The sequence below is a fragment of the Sander lucioperca genome, chromosome 5 (assembly GCF_008315115.2).
Source record: "Sander lucioperca isolate FBNREF2018 chromosome 5, SLUC_FBN_1.2, whole genome shotgun sequence".
Classification (NCBI taxonomy): domain Eukaryota; kingdom Metazoa; phylum Chordata; class Actinopteri; order Perciformes; family Percidae; genus Sander; species Sander lucioperca.
Window position 1 is genome coordinate 34,290,742 of NC_050177.1, and position 16,393 is coordinate 34,307,134.

Here is a 16,393-nt window from a genome sequence, read left to right on the forward strand (position 1 = left end):
TCGATTTCAAAGGGGCTTTATCAAAGACTGTATAAAAGAAATGGACATAGCTTCTGCGTCTAAAAAGTGAAGCCACTGCGGAAGTGCCTTAAACCTGCATTCTTTGTAATGGCAGCAGGGGGCGACTCCACTGGTTGCAAAAAGATGTCCGATTGAATACAAGTCTATTAGAAAATGACCCTACTTATCACTTGGTTTATTACCTCAGTAAACATTTTCCTAATGAGTTCATGGTGCCAATCGCTAGTTTTGAGTCTTCTTCAAAATAAACACATCCACTCCTTTAATACAGTCTATGGGCGTAATCAACGGTCATAGACTAAAATGCCTCTGACGCAATTGGATAGACCTACAACCAGTCAGAGCAACAAAACATGTGACGTAGTGCTGAGCGACGGACAAATGTAAACAGACTACAGAGTGAACCAGTGGTTGCACTTTTGACGTAGACTTATGTTTTCTTTTTTGTGATCAACTTTTTATTAGCACCTTCAGACGTACAAAACAAATTCCACAATGTGTGACAGGTAATATCAGATGGTGCACAGAACAGAGAAACACAAATTGAACAAGAAGAAAAACCCTCTCCCACCCCCCACCCTCTGCGGTCTCGAGGAAAACAAAACAAACAAACAAACAGAAACCACACCTTACCTAATCACTCTCCTCTAATTCTTGTGGGGTTGAGGTCATTAAGTCTGATATTTGTGCTTCTGCGCTTTCCCATAAGCTGATTGATAATTTGGCTGATTGATAATTTGGCTTTGTTAATCCTTGCTGTAGAGAGCTCAAGCATAACTATGTCTAGAAAATACGCCAACCACTGTTTTATACAAAGCAAGTGAGGGGGGAGCCAGCGTTGAGCTATAATTTTCTTGGTTGCAGTTGAGCTGGCTAGCCAAATTTTCATCTGTCTCCCAAGCAGATGTAATTTAGAGTCGTCATTAAGTAACAAAACAATCGGGTCAGTAGGAATTCGACATCCTATCACATCAGATATTATTGCTGTTGTTTTATTCCAGACTTGTTCACACCTGTTCACACTCCCAGACCATATGCAGGAAAGTTCCAGTTTGTTCAGGTTGACAGAACGTACAATAGGGAGTGGGAATGACTTTAGAGACATACTGTATCTCTTCTGAGGAGTCCAATATGTCCTATGACATATGTTGAAGTGGATATACTGGTGATTTGGGTTCTTGGAATAGTGGAAAATGTCCCAAACTGTCTCCCAATTAATTGCGTTCCCCACAGGGCTCAGCTCTCGCTCCCATTTCTTCACTATTGGGAGTTCTCCTATGGATACTTTTCATCAGTTTAGCATAAATCTTGGACACTACTCCTCTCACAGGAAAATCAACAAACCATTTAATGACTGGGTGCGCCTCAAGACTGTTTCCCCATGGCACTCCATAACATTTTGGGGCTGATCTTAAGCGAAGATAAAAGTAGAGGGTTTTCCTGGGGACCTCAAAACTAGCTTTCAGGTCTTCAAAACTCAACATACCTTTCTCATTGAATAGCTGGTCTAAAGTATAAATACCTCTGTCACTCCACTGCTTACAAGCAAAGGGTTTGTTACCAGACATTAAGTGTGTATTGTGCCATATTGGGGTATTCAAATGCCACTTATTGGTGTAGCATAGTTGCTCCTCCACCTGTTTAAAGTTGGTGTGATAGGGCCATAGGTTAGCATACACTTTTTTGGACACACACCTGCAAAGGCAAGGTCTTGCAGTCTTAGACTTCCAGTGAGGTTTTGCTCTATTTCTCTCCATGGAACTGTAGATGAGGGGTCCATCCACACTGGACAGGGCCTGTAGTTGAAAGGCTCTGTGATATATTTTAAGGTTGGGGAGTGCCAGGCCTCCCGTGTTTGTGGTACATTGCAGGGTAGAGTATTTTAGCCTAGTTTGTTTATTGTTCCAAATATACTGCCGAATTAAAGTATCAAGTTTCTTCCAGAAAGTTATTGTTGGGGGTAAGGGGATCATTGTACTTCACACGGGGAACTATGTTAATTTTAACAACAGCAATCCTGGACCATAGTGATGCCAGCAGCGCAGACCAATTGGCCAGATCCCTTTGAACATTACTTAATATAGTTTCAGTATGACTAAATCTGTAAGATCTTTGCCCTTTTTGGGTATAACGGAAATTAGCGCAGTGTTGGTTTGTTGGTGAAAAGTACCCATCTCTATGGCTGAGGTTAAAGCTTGTAAAATGGTAGGTCCTAATATGTCAAAGTACTGTAGAAGAAGTTCTGATGGAATTCCATCCAACCCTGGCGTCTTCCCTTTTTTAACTGTTTTTAATGCTGATTTAAGTTCTTCTAACATTATAGGTTGACCCAGTTGTTCTGCCTCCTCTGGGACAAGAAGAGGCAGGTTTAGGTCTTTTAGGAACTCCTGGCACTGTGTCGGATCTGGGTTGCAGAAGGACTCATACAACTTTGAATCGAAGGATTGAAAAGTAGCGCTGTTATCTTTAGGATTTGTTGAGATACCTCGGTCTGTGCGGATGCTGTTGATAGTAGCTCTGGATTCGCTTTGTTTTAATTTCAGAGCAAGCAATTTGCTTGGTTTACAGCCATTAAAATAATAATTTTGCCTCACTCTGTGCATTATGAATTCAGCTCTCCTTAGCAGATCATTTAGCTCTGTTCGACTTGTGACTAAAAGAGTATGTGTAGATTTAGAAAAACAAGTCTTAAGAGACTGCTCTAAAGATTTACAGCATTTTTCCAACTCTGCAATCCTTGCCTCTCTTTTCCTCTTCAAGTTGACCGCGAAGGAAGATATGACATCTCTAATAAATCCTTTAGTTGCCTGCCAAATAAATGCAGGCTCAGAAACTGAGTCAGTATTAATTGATATAAACTCAGCCAGTTTGGCTCTAAATTCTGCATCAAAAGCTGTGTTCTGGAGAAGGGAATTATTAAATTGCCACCTCCTAGATCTTTCTCCTAACATATCACAATGGACTGTGGTTATCAGCGCATTGTGATCAGACATAATTGCTGGTTCTATTGCTATCGTGTGGAACATTGCCTTAAGCTCACTGGAGCACAAAATATAATCAATGCAGGAGTGGGTGAGGTGACATGTGGAAAAGAAGGTGTAATCCTTGCTAGTAGGGTTGTGCATCTTCCATATATCTGTAAAATGGTGGGATTCCACAACTGCTCTAAACATGTCTAATGTATGTTTTTGGGCCTTTGTGTGATTGACCCCTGATCTATCCTGATTTAAATCTAGTACTGCATTCATGTCTCCCCCTATTAGTGAATATCCATTGAGAGAAAGCAATTCATTGGTTAGGCGCGGGGAAAAAACTTTCATCATACGTAGACGGTGCATATACCGAAACAAAGGCTATTTTCCTACTCCTTATCGTGGTACATATATAAGATATCCTGCCTGACAGATCTTTACTACTTTTGTCTACGGTGAGTGCGCATTTCTGCGACAGCAACACAATGGAGCCCTTGGTTTTGGTGTTGTCACTAGATGAGGCAGCAACCTTGTAGTATTTATTTTGTAGATGATTTACATCTGTTTGTGTCAAGCAGAATGTCATGCAAGTATAATACTACATCTTGGTCTAGTAATTTGTTCGTACAACGTCTTCTGTATGTCTTGTACAGCCTGCATTGGAAAGTATATGAGTGCAAGATTATCTACTTCTTCAGGTTCTCTCCGTGCAGTCTGCTCTAAGACAAGGCAAGAAAATATGAATAAGTTCGCTCATGTCCTTTATTGTAACTCAAGCTTTTACTTTCTGAAGAAGCCTTAGGGCCTTAGTGCATCTGATGCATCTGAAACCCTCTCCCTCCACACCTTTTTGACATTGGAATTTGGGGGACTGTGTCTAAGAGAGGTGTGCAGAGTTGTGAAAGTAGCAAGGGGTTGAACTTCTATCTTAAAGTCTTCCTTCGTTCCTCACACAACTTCTTCCATCATGTGTTGTGTATACAACTGAGTGCAACACCATGTATGCCTTAAAGGGGAGACTGTCTGAAAATGTGCGCTGTTGCATTGAGACTACAAAGACATGCAAAAGACACAGAATTATTGTAGAGAGAAAAGGGAGGCAGTGGGATACAGCCAGGAGAAGCTATGGCAGCAAGCATGCTCTCACTTTGAGTGTGGCTATTCAGAACAGGTATACAGATGAAAATTAGCATTTAGCTATATCTGGTATAGCTATATATATGTATTGTGCATTGTCCCTGCTAAATAAACAATAGATAAAAATGTTTGCCTTTAGACTTGGTTAAATAACCCGTTGTACGACCTCGGTCCTTTCAAGCATACTGTACTTTTTTGGATTCTTCAGCGTAAGCTAAACCGATGGAGCCATTTAAAATATTAAAAACATTTTACTTAAAAGGCCTAAAAACATTATTTAAGGGGGCTTTCACACCTGCCTCATTTAGTTCAGTTGAATGAGTTTCAGTCGCACTAGAGTTTGTTTGCCACCTTGGTGCGGTTTGTTTGGGCAGGTGGGAATGCAGCAATCACACTCGGACGCGCACCAAAAGCGGACCAAACAAGCGTACCGGGACCTCCTTGATGAGGTGGTCTCAGTACACTTTCAATCGAACTCTGGAGCGGTTGGTTTGTGGTGAGAACGTAATCTGACCTCGAACCACACCAATTAATATATGTCAAGCTCGCTGTCACTCGCATTTTCGAGGTCAAAGTTGGAGACAAACACCGGCACAGCAGAGCAAAGTCTCTGTGACAATGTCTGATTATTTAAATGAAATGAGCTGGTTTGACCATGGAGATGCAAGAAATATGCACAGGACCTTCTTCCCGTATTTACTTTCTTGCTCCCGCTCCAGACACTTCTGACCAATAAGCGTATACGTTCTTGCGTGGTTTGTAATGACGCATTTTGGTACGGTTGGATTTTTTGGTGAGAACGCCCTAAATAATCTTTAATGAATTGACATGTCATGAATGATATTAAAGCACCACACAAATGTAGTAATGTTATCTGTATACACAATGCAAAGGAGATATTAGGTGAATAAATAAAATTATACTTGAATACATTTGAATTTTGTCATCTGCTGATGCCTGGGAGTACTGTATGTGCCTACAATAAATCATGTGACGACACATTCTCAAAGAAAACATTTTTGAAGGAAACTAGTTTTTGTGATGTGGTTCTATTAATCAGTTTTGCTGTATCATCATACCATCATATCACAGACGGATTGCACATACTTGAACATTTTTTTGATCATTTTATCAGCAGCAAACTCAGGCAACACATACAGTGTAGGCAGAGTGTTTGTATTCACACACAAGGTCACACTTTAAACAGACAGATAATGTGTTTTTGGGAGTGCATACACTCAACCACATGTATAAACACATTCAGCTCACACCCTGTCATACTGACTCTCATGTATACACATATATTACACACACACAATCTCTCCTAACATGACCCTGCATGCGGGTGTGTGTGTATCAATAAAATATGGTGGTATGAATAAGTGATAAGATACATAATGGAGAGGCAGCTGAGCTGAGCTGAGCCAGGCCATCTTTCCACAACACAGGAACTTCCTGTCAACAGAATGCCCAACCAAGGACATGTCTGTGTATATGTGTTTGCATCTTCTAAGAAATGGGTTGGAGAGAAACAAAGAGGAGAATATAGAAGGAAGAATGTTAGCACATTGGGTAGTAGGCTATATCTTCATATCTTGAATACACTGTTGTGACTGTGAATAGAGGCTAAATACAACTTGAGTAATGAGTATAGCTGAATGTAAAAAGCGCCATGGAAACTCATACACAATATTTTATGCCACATTTCATATTGTCTAAATAAACACTGTGCATACACAAAGAGGGTTATCATCTTTTACTCTTCTTCTCGTTATCTTCATGCACTGTCCAGGCCTGTTTACTATGCTTTGCTCCTTCCCCTCTTTCCTTCCATTTATGCAGACTTTAAAGCACCATAATGAACCAATCATCTTTTGCATTTTCTAAAAATAAGCTTCACTATTTTGGAAAATGCAAGATATTATTGTATCTGCCTGCACAGCTGGTATCACATATTCACTGTATGAAGCATGAAACCCTTACAGGCATGATGACATGCGACAAAGATTCCTGGCTGGAATTGAACTGGGAATGCCATCGTCGCATGGTATGCATCTTCACCACCAGGGCACCCACATGTTAATATTTTCAAGCCCATTCTAGAGTGAGCATAAATGAGCAGCTCTAAGTGTCTGGCTTTTGTGCTGTGAAAAAAAAAAACCTATATATGAGGAAAACCAATAAGCAGTCTAATCTAACTAACATGTAAAACATTCAGATCCTTTGAGACGCTAACTCCACTGATACCCCAACTTATTCAGTTCTTCTTAGTGCATTAACAGCTTCAAAATTCACAACAGCTCTTAATTGACATTGGCTTTCTAGTGTGAAGCAGGAAGAGACTGTTTCCGCACATTAGCACGTTTTACAGGCTGCTACCCCTCTGAGGCTTTTGAATACAATCATATCCTCTCCATCGTATCCTCCTCTCCACGAGAGATGCATTTATTTTAAGGTAAAGCCCAACACTGGCTAATAAAGTATCAATTAAATCAGATCAAGACTCACTGTCAGGCAGAGAATAAAAGTTCAAGCAATGATATCATGTTCTGTGTTTTAATACTCATACAGACTGATATCACAAAAAGAGTACATTGAGGAACTGTGCAGCCACGTGTCCAAGATGAAATGGCTCAGCCATGATTATTAAAACACTTAGGGACATATAAAAGCATCTGCTTCATGTTGATGCTATAGAGATAATGTTATCTCTCTTTTCTACTCCACGTCACTCAAATGCAAACAAAAGCAATACAAGGATGTGCAATTTAGTAATTAGGAAATTAGCTAAAATCATCCTTATGATGAGCACAATCATCTTCTGGCGCAGACTGACAGTAATTTGAGAGGAAGACAAGATAGCAATAGCTTTCTACATGTACATTGGTAGCTATTTCAAGCCTCTAATTGGTTTATGTACGTTGTGTTTTCCTGTTAAGAGGTTAGAAAAGTTTAAAAGCCCAGACTTTGGGTTGGTTGAGGAAGTGGATTACAGGGTACAATTTGAACTGATTTTCTTCATTAGGTCACTGTAAAGTGTTTGTAATAGTGGAGCTAGGTCTTAAATTGAGAGAATTTAACATGTTTAGTCCAAGCACAGATCTTGCAATTGTATTTATTTTGGACTGGTTTATGTGTATTGGATTTTAAATACTTAAGGCTTTCCACATATATAGCCTAGCATATTAGCAGAACTGCAGTGGTTAAAAGTATTGATTAACCATGTTTTGTAGTTTGCATAACTATAGCAGCACCAGTATTATATCCATGTTAGTACCTGTGTAATCTGCAGAATATAATCTGTTCAATCTGTTCAGTGTCATTTTTGTACTAATACTAACCTTTCTTGAGGCAAAGAAACATAAATTTGCACGACTTCAGACACCAGAATTGGTTGTATAATATCTTGATACCCACACAATTTAGTTATTATGCACATTTGGTCAGTGATCATGTCAAACCCTGTGTGTGTGTGTGTGTGTGTGTGTGTGTGTGTGTGTGTGTGTGTGTGTGTGTGTGTGTGCGTGCGCGTGCGTGCGTGCGTGCGTGTGCGCGCGTGTGCGTGTGCGCGCGTGTGCATGCAGGGGCGCCGCCAGGAATTTTGGTCCCAATGACAAAAAATCGAATTGGGCCCCCTCTGCACAGCTGTTGTCACCACATTTCTAGGACCTAACTGTCCCATCAAAAGCTTTACATAACTCTAATTAAAGGCTTGCAACTGTCTTGCTTCTTGTAGTTCAATACTAGTACTAGCACAATATTTACTGCTGGTGATTTGTACATGCATGCAAGTCTAGAATGCAGTTCACTATTGGATGCAAGATTAAAAGCAACCATAAAAAATGTGCTGAAGGCCATCTTTTACAGTCTCAATGTATTTTTATTGTGTTTGACAAAATGGAAAATTCTCTTAACAAAATTATTATTATTATTATTAATTATTATTATAATTATTAATGAAAGACAGAGAAATCCCCACAGACTCCCTGCTATGATGCTAACTGGCATGTCATTGAACACAATGTTGCTGACCTTCTTCACTGGGACAGGGAGGGGCACAGTTAGGGGGAGACTGGGGTGCTGCTGACTCATCTGTTATTAAGTCTGCTAAAAGGGGCAGGGGCAATGATTTAATATGAAATATCTTGCTAAACGTTTCCCTGCACTGATTAAATGGTGATTAAATGTAGGCTAACACTAGTCTGTAGCTAGCTAGCTTATTTCACTATGGACATTAAGCCAACAAGTTAATACCACTCACAGACTATAGGCTACCCACCGTTCTTGGTGAAAAACTGGGTTACAGTTTGACACCCTTTCCTTTGTCTTTCCTCTCTCTCTTTTCTCTCTTTCCTTTTTTGAAAACCAGATTTTGATTTAACGTTACTTGGTAACATTGTTGTCACTGTAGTTCTGGCGCATCTACTGACTGCAACTCAACACCGTCATTGGTTGCGCTAAGGCAGGACCAAACCATTTCATGCAGATACAGGGGGTTGGTCGGTCAATATGGATGTTTACTTTTAGGTCAATAGGGATACTTAACTTTTACTGCCAAAAACAAGTAAAAACAAAGAGATCATTCATTGTATTATTATATTTGAAATATATATACTGAATGATGATGGTTTGATCATTTTATATTCGTTTTTACCTATTTTTTGGGGCCCCTGTCAGTCATGGGCCCTTGGAATTGTCCTAACTTTTCCTCCCTATATGGCGCCCCTGTGTGTGTGTGTGTGTGTGTGTGTGTGTGTGTGTGTGTGTGTGTGTGTGTGTGTGTGTGTGTGTGTGTGTGTGTGTGTGTGTGTGTGTGTGTGTGTGTGTGTGTGTGTGTGTGTGTGTGTGTGTGTCTGTCTGTCTGTCTGTCTGTCTGTCTGTCTGTCTGTCTGTGTGAGACTGTGCATCCTTGCAGGTCGTTCGTATTCTTCTGTTGTTTTCAATGTAAACCTTTTGTATGAAGGTAAATATGGTGCAAAACGGGAGAGCTTGTAGAATACAATGTGAGAACTTGCAGAACAAAAAATCTGAACTTGTATGTTAAAATGTGCACTTGTAAAAAATATTCACACACATGTGATCTGAATTTGAAGTCATACAAAGAAAAAAAACATGAGAGCTTGTAAAAAAAATCTGAACTTGTAAGTTGAAATTTGCACTTGTAGAAAATGTTCACACCTGTATTCTGAATGTGAAGTTACAGAAAAAATATTCACAAATGTGTAGATTGATATTTACATGAACACAATGACAGCTGCAAACTTATAATGCAACATTTACTCGTATACTTTTTTTTTTACTCTGGTTCATTTTCCATCACAACCACAACTCAGTGATTACAACCTCTCGAATCTGTCACTGCAACTTCACATATGTGCTCTCTCGCATCACAAAGTGGCGAATCTGCGCATCTCGACTTTCACAACACTCTTGACGATACATTTGGTGCAAAACTAATTTGTACCTGTGGACTTAGGCTGTGGAGCTCTGAGCTAACAGAACGGGAAAAGCCTTCTTATATACAGTCTATGGGAAAATCGGGGTTTCTATCGCCAGATGAGGGACAACTCTGTCTGGCTTATTTATGTAGCATGGAAACTTGGTGGAATAGCATGCTAGCGTTAGCTAACTAGCAGCCAGCCCGCTTCTAAATAAATACCTTTTAATTATCTAAACACTTTTTAACAGTCAAACTAAAACACTGGCGGTGAGCTCCAGGGCCTGCAGCCGCAGACGGACCGTCATCAGTGGGGATCGACCAGCGTAGCAACACTGCTTTTGCCAGAAAGCTTCGCTGCCGACCTCGACCTGCAGTCGGAGCTCCAGCGGGACACGGAGAGCCCCACATCCGGTAGCAGCGGCCCATCCCCCGGCCATGACCAGAGCTTGCTTTGCTGATGTTGTGCATCCCTGCTAAGAATTGCACCCGCTTGGGCAGAAACAGAGTCTGATAAAACATTGATGTCTCTAAACCTTCTAAAATTCTAATCATTATTGATGAACATGACAAAGAGATTTACTATTGCCTAGTTTTTAAACAGTACTTTGCCTTATAAAATCATTATTTTCCCTAGTGGATGCAATTCTCGGCAGGGATGCAAAACTTGGCACCTGTTACCCACTGATGACGGTCCGTCTGCGGCTGCAGGCCGTGGAGCTCACCGCCAGTGTTTTAGTTTGACTGTTAAAAAGTGTTTAGATAATTAAAAGGTATTTATTTAGAAGCGGGCTGGCTGCTAGTTAGCTAACGCTAGCATGCTATTCCACCAAGTTTCCATGCTACATAAATAAGCCAGACAGAGTTGTCCCTCATCTGGCGATAGAAACCCCGATTTTCCCATAGACTGTATATAAGAAGGCTTTTCCCGTTCTGTTAGCTCAGAGCTCCACAGCCTAAGTCCACAGGTACAAATTAGTTTTGCACCAAATGTATCGTCAAGAGTGTTGTGAAAGTCGAGATGCGCAGATTGGCCACTTTGTGATGCGAGAGAGCACATATGTGAAGTTGCAGTGACAGATTCCAGAGGTTGTAATCACTGAGTTGTGGTTGTGATGGAAAATGAACCAGAGTAAAAAAAAAAGTATACGAGTAAATGTTGCATTATACGTTTGCAGCTGTCATTGTGTTCATGTAAATATCAATCTACACATTTGTGAATATTTTTTCTGTAACTTCACATTCAGAATACAGGTGTGTGAACATTTTCTACAAGTGCAAATTTCAACTTACAAGTTCAGATTTTTTGTTCTGCAAGTTCTCACATTGTATTCTACAAGCTCTCCCGTTTTGCACCATATTTACCTTTATATATATACCTTTGACCTCTGCTCTCTTGACCCGCATCTAAACTGTTCAAAGAAGGTATGTGTGCTTCACATGAAAGCTGATAAAGAAAATCATGCTTCTTAAAGCTCAAACCCCATGAACCTAACCTCAAACTTGCTGTTTATTCAAACCCAAGCATGATAGATTTGTCCACTTCGAAATAAGCCTTTCTACTGTATATAAAGGCAATCCAAATGTAATGGATGCTCCTTTGTATCCAGCTTCTCGTCTTCAAGCAACGTTTCAAAGGACTCTGCTCTTTTATACAGACCAGCTGAACTTTTTCCCTTTTGACCCTTTGCTGACCGCTTCGCTGACTGTGTGTGTGTGTGTGTGTGTGTGTGTGTGTGTGTGTGTATACACAGTATGTGTTTCTATGTCTCTCAGGGTTAACCTGTACCCATAGAACATTGGTGTTATGCTTAATGGAGCCTTGTTTTTCCTCTTACCAGCTCTGTAGTTTTACAGAAGTTTGCTTTCATTTGCCGCTGTTCTGATTTCACACTCCAAGAAAAGCGTCACGAAGACCCGAGTGTGTATATGAGTAAATGTGTGTGTTTGATGTCTGTGTTACTATGGTGACTACATCTAGACAGACAAATCGGGCAACTATTTACATTTTATCAAAACATCAGATTCAGTCATCTGACTTTGTGACTGATACTGTTTGCATAATAATTAGTATTGGAGAATGAATACTATCAGACATCAGAAAAGATGCCCAGCTATGATGTCAGATATATGACTTTATGTGCACAGCAAGGTTAGGAGACAGCATGATGAGGATGGTACATCAAAATCATGACTTGGGACAAAAAGTTTCCTGGCCTTAAGTTCAACACACACCATCCATATTGTGTCATTTTAGGTCTGTAGCAGAAGAACTAGTCAAAGTACAGTAGCCAGGATGTACCAAACCGGAGAAGAAATGGGAAAATATACTGCTTTTCCAGAGACTTGATTTTTATAAGTTGTTTCAGGTGACTAAACATCGGACTGGGACACCGCCTGTTCATTTCCCATTTCCTACTGACAATCAGCGTTGGTTTCATTTCACAATGACCACAATCTTTTCCTAACCTTAATATATATATATATATATATATAATCTCACATAGAGCACTGTATTAATCACAAATGGAAATTTCAGGGTTACAGTAGCCAAGACATACCTCACAAAAAAATATATAATAACACACACAAGGAGGTAAAAAGCCATACATTATAAGTAATTAACAAGAATATAATACAATCTGAGAAAGGTGATTGAACTGTATTTAGTACCCCACTCTAAGATGAATATGCACTGTAAAATGGTAGTAAATTGTATCATTAGTTGATTCTATAGTGTACTGTACAGCAATGTTGGAAGGATTTTGGCTATTAAAATTTGTAAGTGACCAGACGTGCAGCTTGATGTGAGTGTTTTAACTCAGAGAGATTAATCATCACTGTAAATGAAGTGTCGTGCCTAACGAAATGACTCTTTATTTTGAGTCAAGGTAGAGTTAGAGGTAGGTTTCCATAACCATCTCTAAACCATGTGTTCAAAGTGTGACAAGTGTAATGTACATGGAGTATTCTGTGATAACATTCACCACATCTTACCCACACACGTACACTGTTCATCAGCAGCACTATCTGGCCCTTACCTTGCCGTGGTTGTGAGGCTGGTCAGGTATGTGATGTGATGTGATGATGAGCGACAGCCTCCTGACACTGTGCGGTCCATCAGATTCCTCAGGGGACACCAACACCAGCAACCTTTTTCAGCTGAGACCAGCCCTCCTGTCCAAAACCATTGACAGGGGTCTCCCAAGATGTTTGTCAGGACATCAAACCATACGTTTCTGCATGCTTGTGTGTTCAGAATAGGATATTTCAGTAGTCTGCAGAGTGGGACCTGTTCTCCACCATAGGCAGTTTGTTGTGAAGTGCTTACACAAGTAGAAGTATTTGAATGTGCTTACTGTTGATGCACTGTCTTTTTAAAGTGCATATGTGAGTCTCAAGCACTGTTTTGATACATGTAGAAAAGAGATAGAATTTCCACAAACCTCCATCAACAGAGATAACAGAGGAAGCTACTGCTTGAAAACCCGCATAAAGTGTCTTTCTAAGGTGCTTCAGTGCTCCTTGGCATATACTTCGCAAGCTTCTGGGGTCTACTGGAGGAATGAATACCATTTTCCCAAAAGATATTCCCTTGTTTGGTGTTTTCATTATGGTGATGAACGCTCCAGAATCTCCCACAGTCTGTGTATACTGTACAATCCTGCACATGTGGACCTTGAGTCCCAGATGATCCATGATGCCATCATTGTCAAATGTATTATTCTTGAAATGAATTACAAAGCAAACGCTGCTGTCACATTTTAAGATATGATGTAACCATTTACGTTTATTATTAATTTTAAAAGAAGCATTTTTAGTTCTCTTTTTGTTGAGCTGCCATGCGTCACTGTGTTTGGCTTAGCTTTTATGAGACAAGTCATGTGACTGGCTGGGAGCATATTTATTAATCCTTCACAACCTCTAATCTATATTCTACCTTAACCAGCCCCTTTTCACCAAAATAGCACTAAAGACGCCTACACAGTACATGCGCCCAAAACTTAACGCTTTTCACACGTCGTTGTGCCTTGCGTGATAAAAATAGGGCCCCATAACTGCATAATGACGAAAGGTCAAAGTTGAACCAGGAAGTCGCCTATATATTGTGATTGATGTTTATAACAGATAGTTTGGGTAATGAATTTACTGCTCACCTTTGTTTTCTCTTCTAAATAAGTTTGGCTATCCTGGAGTTTTTTATTTTTTTATTCTTTTTTATTTTTTATAAACGTATCTGATTGTTCGTTGTTCTCGCCCCTTTGGACTGTGTTCTGAGATCACAGCAATTACTTTGGGGAGTACTACAGACTTATCATAATCAATAGAACCCATGGCCCAAGCTTTGGAAGTAAAACCCAAGTTGTAGTAAATTGTAGATTTCCTTTAAATGTGTATGTCCTTGCCTTCAGAAAGTCCTCAAATGATCTAATCTGCAGTTGAATTACTTGTAGTTAGTTGTTTGTGTGTTTGCTGAATATACAAATCCAGTTGAACATACTCAATACAACATTCCTTTACCATATTTGCTGTTTATGTTACTCATCTGCTGTTGCTCTCTTTTGGTCCACGCGCAGCAGTCGGCCTATAAAAGCAGTTTCATACAGTGTCCAGTGGTGAGGCGGCTGTCAGTCTGCTCTGGGTAAATAGCCAGTCAAATCCTGGGTCAGCACTAGGTTTTCATTAGAGGCCTAATTCAAAGCGGCCCACATAGAGTGTCAGGAGTGTCCCAGCCTGTTGTTGGCACCCCTTATAACACACTCTAATGAGCAGCCGCTGGGAAAGTTGTGGTCAGCTGTGTATTTGGCGGTGTAGCTTAGAATACACGGTCAGAGAAGACGAGAAAGTCCCCGCTCAAGGGCCTGAATTAGCCCCATGAATCACTTACTTTCTTTTTCATTAGTTTCTTAATTATGCAACCTGTTGAGTGTCATGATTCATGGGACTAGCTGCTTGCTGTGGTTTACCCTGTAGAGTTCAATCACGAGGCCGGCATTCTCAGTGGATTTGCCAGTATGTGAGCTGGACAGTGTTACTGTTGTGTTTATAAAGGTGCTTAAAGCATCTCTTTGCCTCTGTGATCCGTCGGGAAAGATCATCTGTGTCGATAGATTCAGGACTGCAGCACTATCCAACCTTAACACCAGTGTCTTTAGTCAAAATGTTTCCTGTTAACTTGCAAATGTGAATAAATACAAAAATGAGTTATACATTGAGCGGGATCCAGGCTAGTCCCGAGTGTTTGAGCAGTGCATAAATGAAAAAGGTTTCAACATCCAGCACGTGGTTCCATTTAAACGCTGCACATGGCATCTACCCTGATATACTGTATGTGGTGTGTGTGTCTCCAGCCGCATTAATGTGAGCTGTCCTTTTCACAGGAGGGTGTGTTAAGCTTGGCTTTTCACAGTCCATCAGGATGATCTCCGGTAGATGTTAATGAGCTTTCCCACTAATGTGGACTCAGTCGTCCAACTGGCCAGCTTTCTAAGGATTGTACAGAGCAAGGGCTCACATAGTGATGCCAACATGTTTTCATCTGTAAAACATCTGTAAGTCCTTATTATTAATGGTATTTTTGTTACATATACATATTATTATTATTATTATTATTATTATTATTATTATTGTTATTATTGTTATTATTGTAGTTGAACTCAGTATCTTAAGTGATAACATGACAGTGCTATATATATATATATATATATATATATATATATATATATATATGACACTGTTTGTGGTTTGAGATATTCGGAAAGTTGTGGCCTTTTTTTGAAAACCTGAAGTCATTTGAGAAGTGAGTTCTTGGGGTTTGTTTCCCTCAGAGCTCTTCACAGACCAGACTTGATCATTTTGTTTTCTACAGCATAGGCCTACCAATTGGGTTTATTATTAGCTGCTGTTGAGGTAGAAACTCATCAGTCATAATATCTGAGCTCTTGGTATTTGGTTGCGTGCATCTCACCTAAATGAGGAAAAAAATATGTAAATGCAGCATTAGGGGTGCACGATTCAGAAAATGTCATGATTCGATTCAGTATCGATTTTTAGGCTCAATATTCGATTCAAAAACGATTCTCGATTCAAAAAACGATTCACAGTATGTAAAAGTAGTTACATTTTCCATGTGATTGCAGTAGACATACAATAAAAAATAAAATAAAAAAAATATGAATCGATTTTTTGAATTCTATGAATTGAATTTGAATCGGTAGAGCTTGAATCACGATACAAATGTGAATTAATTTTTTTGCACACCCCTATGCAGCATGTACAATTTGTTCATGTTAGGGAGTGTCCACCAACACAGATATATCATCAGCAGGGACACCATAACATGTCCTTGGTAAAATTTTGGAAATTAAGGGGGGTTTAATGACCTGAGGAAGAGGAATCACAACCTCAGTGTTTCTAAAATCTTGGCTAGAAACCATAAAACACAAGTGGAAACATCATTGCTACGGATTTATTATTATTATTATTATTATTATTATTACAGGTAGACATGTCATTGCCATGGGTGGAACCATTATCACTGCAGGTAGAGACAAACCCATGTCACATAGCAGCAGTGTTGGGAAGGATACTTTCAAAACGTATTCCGTTACAGAATACATGCCCAAAAATGTAATTTGTAACGTATTCCGTTACGTTACTCAATCTGATTAACGTATTCTGAATACTTGGATTACTTCCACATTGAATTGCATTTTATAAGTGTAGGAATGCAGCCATCACATACAGCTTACTAAACAGGCCTATTCTGGTGTGTTCTTCTGTTCCAACTGGCTGAATGTGTACCTAAACAAGCAGATAGATTTTT

General features: G+C 39.8%; 1 protein-coding gene across 1 annotated transcript in view; it reads left to right on the top strand.

Moving 5' to 3' along the window:
* bcas3 (BCAS3 microtubule associated cell migration factor) overlaps positions 1–16,393 on the top strand; it is a 337,584-nt gene that overhangs the window by 311,344 nt on the left and 9,847 nt on the right. The window lies entirely within an intron of this gene.